A 9,215-nucleotide genomic window follows, 5' to 3' on the forward strand; every position below is an offset into this window, starting at 1 on the left:
ATGGACTGAACATTTCCGTAGAAAAGTGATCCGGGCAGCAGAGTACAGTATGGACTGGAGTGGGGAGAGACAGAAGGCAAGGAGGTCAGCAAGATAGCTGATAGCTTAAATCAAACCAGGATAGGATAGTGCTTGGATTAATGTGGTAATCCATCAGTTTGGACAGGGAAGAAAAGGCAGATTTTAGTGACATTGTGAAGGTTGAACCAATGTTGCATTTAGTGATAGATTGAATAAGTGGGTTGAATAAGAGAGATGAGTCGATAAAGCCAGGATTACAGGATCATAGTGTAATGGGAAAGTCAGGGAGTGGACAGGGTTTGGTTGGGTAGATAAGGAGCTCTGTTTTGGACATGTTAAGTTTGAGGTGATGGCAGAACATTCAAGTAGAGATGTCTTGAAGGAAGGAAGAAATGTGAAACAGCAGAGATGGAGAGAGATGAGAACTGGAGATGTTGATTGGGGAATCATCCACTTAGAGGTGGTAATTGAAGTCATGGGAGCAAATGAGTTCTCCAAGGGAGTGGGTGTAGATGGAGAATAGAAGGGGACAGAACTGAACTTTAAGGAATACCTACAGTCAGTGGGTGGGGGGCAGAGGAGGAACCTGTGAAACATACTGAGATTGAGTGGCCAGAGAGATAGAAGGAGAACCCGGAGAGGACAGTATCAGTGAAGCTGAGGTTGGAGAATGTTTCCAGGGGAAGGGGTTGGTCGACAGTATCAAAGGCAGCCGAGTGATCAAGGAAGATTAGGAAAGAGTAGAGGCCATTAGATTTGGCAAGAATTAGATCATGCGTGACCTCTGAGAGGGTGATTTCTATGGAGTAAAGGAGACAGAAGCCAGATTTGAGGAGGTCAAGGGAAGAATTGAAGGAGAGGAGATTGAGATAGCTGGTGTAGACAACTCACTCTAGGAGTTTGGAGAGGAATGGTAAGAGGGAGATTGGACAATAACTAGAGGGAGCTATGAGGTTGAGAGAGGTTTGGTGTTTTTTTTAAGACTGGAGAGACACGACCAAGTTTGAAAGCAGTGGGGAAGAAGCCATTGGAGAATAAACAGTTGAAGATGGTGGTTAGAGAGGGAAGAGAGGGGGCAAGTGTTCTGATAAGGAGCGAAGTGATAGGGTCAGATGTACAGGCGGAAGAGATGAATTTTGAGAGGAGACAGGAGATCTACAAAAAGGGAGTTGAGAAAGGGCAGGAGAAGGGAAGGACTGGAGAGGAATAGGGGAGATTTTAGAAACATCACACCTTATAGTTTCAATTTTCTCAGTGAAGAAGGTAGGCAGGTCATTAGGGGCAAGAGGTGGAGAGTCGGGGGACAAGAGGTGTGAGGAAGGAGTTAATTATTTGGAACAACTGGCAAAGATAATGGCTATGGGTGTCAAAATGGATGGAGAAATGGTTCTTCTAGGCAAAGGAGAAGGCAGAGTTAAAGCATGGAAGGATGAAGTTGAGGTGTATGGGATTGGGCTGATATCTAGAGTTCCACTAACAGTACTCTGCAGCTCATATTCAGAGTAAAGAAAGCAGACCACGGAGGTGATCCAGGGCTATGGGTTGGTGGTATGAGATGACGAAGGAAGAGGGGAGCAAGAAAGTTTGAGAAGTACTTCTATGTGTTTGGGAAGTACAACAGGAGCACAAGACACATTGCCTGCCCATAAGGACCTTATACTCTAGTGTTGGAGATAGACATAAAATTGTCTACAGAAAGTAAGAATAACACTGAGGTAAAAGGAAATCAAAGGAACATATCTTCCTGAGTCTGAGAGTCTTCATTTAGGCTTCCACCTCTTCTGCTTGTCCATATATGTGCTCACGTCCATGTCAAAATACATAAAGGAAGAAACGTGGGATAAGTGACAAAAAGAGTCGGTTTAGCCTCAATGTTAAAAGATCCTCAATTATTAGCAGATGTGCCTGAAATCAATATAGCCAGACTTCAAAAACTGTGAATTTATAATATTTTGGAAAGGTGTTTTCTCCAAATTCCATAATTAATTACCCCAGTACATATATAACAATATATGCACATGCCCATTGTAAGAAACATGGAACGTTTGTCCGAAGTTTTGGGATAATGTATTGGTAATAGTATTAATTAACGTAAAATTTAGCAGATATTGTTTTACCCTCCAGGATTAAAAAGCTATGTTACAATGATTGATGTGATCTTTGATGGTTTGAGCTTTATTTAGAAGTATAATGTGTAATGATGTTTACTGAATATGACACCCTTGGAGTGTGAAAGATGTTGTAATGTTGAGTTAATTCTTTGCTTTATTTTTTTCTTAAAGTCTGTCAGAGTTCTCTTTTTTGGCTCAGCTGAGGCTCTAGGATGATAAAAATAATAATAACTGTGGTATTTGTTAGGTGCTTACTATGTGCCAGACATTGTACTAAGTGCTGGGGTGGATACAAGCAAATTGGGTTGGACACAATCTCTATCCCACAGTCTTAGTCTCCATTTTACAGATGAGGTATTTAGTATTATCAGGTCTTCAATGCTCTACTTCCCCTTCCTTCTCTTAGGAGATACCTGGTCAGGGAGATGGTCCTGGATCCTGACCCCTGAGTCCTCAGTCACTCCCAGGCCTTGGCCTTGCCAAGTTTGCATAAGACAGCATCAGGAACAAGAGGTGGCTGGAGAAAAAGGTGTTTTTGTCATTAATTGATTCAATTGTATTTATTGAGCACTTACTATGTGCAGAACACTGTACTAAGCACTTAGAATGTACAATTCAGCAACAGACGGAGACAATCCCTGCCCAACAATGGGATCACAGTGGGACCAATCCCTCTGTCATGACCACACTTGGAGAGTTTCCAGTACTCTACCAGTCTCAACTACAGAAGGGAGAATCAAGCAGAGTTCTATCCATTCCATTCCTAGCTTGGGCAGTGGCTAGTGAGTGGAAGGCAGTCTGCTACAAGTCAAAATTCACCTGTGCTGAGAAGCAGCGGCAAGGGAGAGAGTCAAGGGAAGAGGCACAAGTTTACTGAGTGGAAGAAGGCAATGGTAAATCATTTCCATATTTTACCAAGAAAACTCTATGGATACACTACCAGAATGATTGCAGATGGAGGTGGGGTGTTCTGGGAGAGATGTGTCTGTGGATTCGCTGTGGGTGGGAGACGACTTGACAGCACAAGACAAGTGGGGCCAATGCACACTGGCCTAATCCCCAAGGTACCAAAAGTGAAGGGGCCTATTGGGCTCCCTTTGTTCTAGACTGGTCTTTACAAATTCCTATTGCATTTGTAGCACCTCCTGAAATCAAAGGAAATTCACTGAGCATTAAAATGAGGAAATCATGATTGAAAATATGATATATCTGTTACATGTTGTATCTGTGTTTTCCCTCTTGTTATTGTAGGTCTATTAGCTCTGTCTTCCCATCTCCTCTTTTAGATAATAACCACTTCAAGGTGAGGGATCATCTCTCTTCTTTTACTGTAAACTTCCAAGCAACTACTGCAGTGTTATTTAAACAGTAGACACCCAATACATTGTTCTGCCCACAGAAGGAGAACAATAAACACCAATGATGTTGTGATGTCATTTTGGTCACTTTTTGAGGTGGGACACCTGTTTTTAACACTAGGGTTCCTAGGGCCTGTGGCAATTTAGAGTTGTGGTAGGAGATCTCTCTAACTTTCACACTTGTGCACCTCTAAATTGCCCAGTGGTTTACTGTCACCATCCCAAGACTCTTCAATTTAGTGCCTCCAGAACCAGTCCACCCCAAAGGCTGGATGTGAAGTCTTTCCAAATTAGATGGTTCCACACACTCATAAATGCAGATTTCTCCATCATTCTCTGATTCCAATAGTGAATTAGTATTTACTTGGTTAAAGGATCCAAAAATAGTAATAAGTGTACAGGAGAATCTTAAACTAGATCCAGGATCAACCACCTTTCCCAGATCTTCCACAGGATTATTACCTCAAACATAGGTTTCCCACCCCTCACCATCAGGAAAACCAGTTTACCTTCTTTATCAGCTTCTCCATGGCTCCACCATCTACAGATCCTTCTTTGGTAGTTCATTTTCTGCTGAAACTACCCTTCTGGTGAACACCAATTACAAACCTGTTTTCCCTCCTGAAAACTTCACTTGGGCTGACTTCTTGTGGTTCAAGTATTGTTTTCCCTTCCCTAGCCTCCCCATTCCTGGCTTTGTTCCTCCCATGAATTGGCTGTGGTCTACTAGATGTCCTCAGGGCATGGTTGGCATCCTATGCAAAATAGTTTTCTGTCCTGGAAGGGTCGGAAAGAGTGAACAGTTTCCAGATATGGAACTTTTTAGAAATGTCCCAAAATTTCTATAAATTTATGTTATGGGCTAGTTTAGCCTGGACCCTCACCACTATCAATTATTAAAAATGTAAAAGCTCAATTTTCATTATAGAGGAAAGGGAATGAGGAAATTGTCCATTTAGTAGAGAACAACTACTACTACTATCTCCAATTTACTGCTGAAGATGTTGGGGAAAAAAGTTAACTCTTGTTCCAACATATCTTAAAAAAAGCACAAAACTCAACTCCCTCTCTATAGGTTTAGTCATTATATAGCCTTTCCTTTTAGAGCTATATATGGTTTCATTTCTTTGGACTGTCAACCACATTTTCATCTAGCAAATGGAAACATTAGGGCTTCTGTGCATTTCCTGCCCAAGACACACAAACACTCTTGGTAACTGTTAATGACAGTCACCATGCCCTTTCATAAAACAGACAAACTCACGTGGTATTCTGAGCATACCACAGAAGGGGAAAGGAAGGGCAGCTTTGTCAAAATTACTTATTTTAGCTGGGTGACATTTATCATGAACAGGTTAGCAAATGGCTAAAATTTCTCTTCAAACAGAGAAAACTCAAATTGCTCAAACTTAAACAATCCACAGAGATAAAAGGGAAGTTTAACATTGGACTCATTAAAGTTGAATTAGGGTAGATGTGTTTTGCTCCTGAAAAACTTCGTTTGGTTTCTGGTATGGCTTATTTATGGTGGCGGCTGTTAGACCTGAGACTATGTTTTCTTGGAACCTGTTGACATTTTAGTAATTGGAATTGGTTTTATCAGAATACTCCCAAATCCTACTCTTCAAAACCCCAAAACGAATGGTTGACGTGACTGGGAAGGGCCGTTATTTACTTCAGATTATCTGGGAAAACTCGTCACTGAAGGAAAACAGGTAGAGTATCCTGTTTTCATTTGTTTCATGCTGAACTGATTGAGAACAATGACTCAAAGAACAGCTCAGTCTGTTTTCAACTGGAACAACATGTACAAAGCAACAGGCTTCATTAAAAATTATATGTCCCATTAATGCAGAACACACATTTTATAAATAAAGTGCATGTTTTTATGATTCATTACATCTATTTTCCTTATGCCTAAATGACAAACTCCACATTAAAAATCAACAGGAAAGTATAGGACATGACGTGGGAGTAAATTCTATTAAAAAGAAATGCATTTGCTGATTAGCCGGAGAGGACAGGGTCCTGGACCGTTGGAAGCTTGTATCGTAGGTCAATACTCCCCAGGCTTTCGGCTGGCAGAGAGTGGGCATGTTAATGAAATTAAACTCCTAGGGCATCCCTAATTGACTCTAGGTGGGTGAGTGGATGAACGTTAACAGCAGATTTTCTGAGAGAGTGGCTTTACCTTCCCTTAGCTGAGGCGATATAATAATAACAGTAATAATAATAATAAAGGTATTTGTTAAGCACTTACTATGTGCTGAGCACTGTAATAAGTGCTGGGGTAGGTACAGGGTAATCAGATTGTCCCATGTGGGGCTCACATTCTTAAATCCCCATTTTTTACAGATGAGGTAACTGAGGCACAGAGAAGTTAAGTGACTTGCCCAAGGTTACACAGCAGACAAGTGGCAAAGCCAGGATTAGAACCCACGACCTCTGACTCCCAAACCTGTGCTCTTTCCACTAAGCCACATATGCCATCATGACAGCAGGATCAGTTCCAGGAGGAGGAAATTTTGAGTTAACCAATGGTATTTAGATCCAACTGAGGAAGTGCATTTTGCTAAACTTGTGGAGGCAGAGCATTGTGCTAAACATGTGGGAGAGTACGATAGAGGGAAAAGACATAAATTCTGCCCTCAAAGAATGAAAAATTCAACAGAAGAGACAGGCAAACACAAATTATTAATAGGAGGAGAAACAGAAGTAAAACTGAGAGGCAAAGGAGAGCTGTCATTAACATCACCCAGAACAAGGAGGGGAGATAATCTAACATATGATGGGAATGTCTTCTCTGTCAGCTGACTGAACTCTCCTTGTGTTCATTCTCAGAGCTTCTGAAAATTTCCCTTCTCTTTGAAGTATTTTCTGATGAATGGAAGGAGGACTGGAGGGGAAAGTGAAGATTTTCCCTTCATTCACCACTTTACAAAATTTGCATTCACATATTCTTTATTCAGTTTATTTGGTCAATTTTTGTTCAGTTTTGACATGTCTTCTATAAGATAATATCAGTGTTATCAGTTTCAGATTTTAGTTAGGAACTACCACATGTGTCTGGGCATGTGTGTGTGTGTGTGTGTATGCGTGTGCCTGTATTTGGGTGTTATTATTTATTATATTTATTAAGTGCTTATTTAGTGCCAAATACTGCACTTAGTCATGAGAAAAAATACCAGGATACTGAATCAGACATGGTTCTTGGTCCACAGAGGACTGACTCATAGTGTAATAGAGCTGAGGGGAAGAGACGCACGGGTAAAGAAATAACTGTACAGATTCCATAAAAAAGAACCCTATAGTAGTAACCAGACAAGTAGAAGTTCATTACTCCTGTGCTGGCAGTACTGGAGTTCATAGAAAAAGTGAGACGAGAAGTAGATGAAGAAGTCACTCCCTTCCTCAGGAATGGCCTGGATTTTTAGGGCACCATCCCTGGTCCTCCAAAACCCAGAGGTCCAGCCAAATCCAGAATTTTATACAAGCTGTTGACCCATTTGAGCCAGTTCCTTGCAAGGGGTGTTGTAGTACTTACCCCTTAAAATTCAGTTGACCTCTTTTTATGGTACTTGTTAAGTGCTTACTCTGTGCCAGGCACTATACTGAATGCTGTGGTAGATACAGTGTAATCTGGCTGTTTGCAGTCCATTTCCCACGTGGGACTCACAGTCTTAATGCCCATTTTACAGATGAGTTAACTGAAGCCCAGAGACCCTGACTTGCCCAACTTCACACAGCAGATAAGTGGAAGAGAAGGGATTAGAACCCAGGCCCAGGACCAAACTTTATCCATTAGGCCATGCTGCTTCTCTGCAAATGATCAAGAGGTCCCTGAGCATACAGTCCTGGTCCCAGCTCAGGGAGTAATATGTAAATTGTCCTCTAGTTCTTGAACTTATTTCTGCCACTAGACATCATGCCAAACCCTCTATGGTGCAGAATGAGACTGGAGACACCCTCTGCTTGCTGCCTGATTCTTCCTGGGATAGGTATTCAGACCCCTCGCAGGGTTGCACCTGGAGAGTTTCCAGTACTCTACTGGTTTTGGCTATGGGAGGGAGAGTCAAGCAGAGGAATACCCATTCCATTCCTAGCTTGGGCCATGGCTAGTGAGTGGAAGGCAATCTGCTAAAAGTCAAAAGTCACCTGTGCTGGGCAACAGCAGCACAGGAGAGAGTTGAGGGTAGAGACTCAAGTTTACTGGGCGGAAGGAGGCAGTGGTAAACCACATCCATATTTTTACCAAGAAAATTCTATGGATACACTACCAGAACAATTGCAGAAGGAGAGTGGGGCATTTTGGGAGAGATGTGTCCATGGTATCTCTATGGGTCGGAAATGACTCGACAACATAAGACAAGACAAGACAAGGCAATCAGAAAAGAGATAGAGGGGAAGGGGACAAATGACCCAACCTGTATCAACTGGACTATGTAAGGCTCATCATCAAAGGTCCAGAGAGTATGTAATTGCACCTTCCCCAGGAGAAACACTATCTTCCACTATGGATAGAACTAACACCTTGTAGTGAAACAAAGCAATTCAGAGTTGTTTCCTCTGGGTGGGTCAAAACTGTACCTTGAGTTAAATAGAATTATAGTGAAGCCTCTTTCACTAATTCTACTGCCAAGCTTTTTCTTCTCCAATTGAGATTTTAGTGGACTGTAAACTCTTTGTGGTCAGGGATCATGACTACCGACTCTTGTATTATATTATCCCAAGAGCTTTGTATAGTGTTCTGCAAATAAATGATAAATAGCTGAGATTAATTGATTAAGTTCAGTCGATTCAGAGACAAACCAATTAACTGCTCAGTGAGATAATTATCGTGGCAGGAAAGGGGAGCATCTCCTATCATCATGCAGTCCCCTCCTCCATAATGCCATCGCATACGCTTAGACTGGAAAACCAAGAAACCTTACATCTCCCTTCATTCATCACAGTCATAGCAACACAATTCTAAGTTTAGTTTGAGATATTGTCAAGATGAGATAGGGAAGTTTTTACTGGAGATCCAACCAAGTACCAATGAAGAAACTAAATATGAAGAATTTTACATGGGTCCTGGTCATTAGAACAGAGAATCATTATAACCACATTTGAATAATTCTGTCTCATAAAGTTCCCTAAAACGTATCACCATCATCATTCTACCTCCTAGAACAGTTGTTGACAGTATGTGCATTTCTATTTATAGAACAATTTGTCATAATTTTACATGAACTTAAGATGCACAGCAATTGACCCCACAAAGCTATAGCCCCCAGTGACACATGGCCATCTCTTTTCCTCCAAATATTCTCTTTCTGTCATTTGCTAAAAAATGTTAATTCTTTAAGAATACCCAGAGGAAACCTCAAGTGCCCACTCTGTGGCTCAAAGGAAGTGCTACATTTGTTCATTATTGGTGATGTGTGAATCAGCAAAGACAAAATTTGAAACTTTTCTGTGGCAGAGAGAACATCACTCCAATTCTCTTAGTACTGTAAAGAATTAGTGGGGACTTCTCAAATCTAAATCCACTGCAGTCCATGTCCCCTTGAAATGGACCAGGTAATGTTCTACTATGTTGGATTCTATTCAGTTGGTTAGTAATTTTCCCCTTTTTCTAGAATATTGGTCAATCTATAAATCTTATTTATTGAGTGGTGAATGTGTGCAGAGCATTCTACTAAGCACTTGGGAGAGTACAATATAACAGAGTTGGTAGACACAG

At 41.2% G+C, this 9,215-nt stretch overlaps 1 non-coding gene across 1 annotated transcript; it reads left to right on the forward strand.

The window, feature by feature from the left end:
- The first annotated feature begins 7,497 nt into the window (after positions 1-7,497).
- LOC114817244 lies at positions 7,498-7,635 on the forward strand. Its single transcript, XR_003765093.1, has one exon. It is a non-coding gene; the product is annotated as a small nucleolar RNA SNORA7 (small nucleolar RNA).
- Positions 7,636-9,215: the final 1,580 nt, after the last annotated feature.

The sequence above is a fragment of the Ornithorhynchus anatinus genome, chromosome 1 (genome assembly GCF_004115215.2).
Source record: "Ornithorhynchus anatinus isolate Pmale09 chromosome 1, mOrnAna1.pri.v4, whole genome shotgun sequence".
Lineage (NCBI taxonomy): Eukaryota > Metazoa > Chordata > Mammalia > Monotremata > Ornithorhynchidae > Ornithorhynchus > Ornithorhynchus anatinus.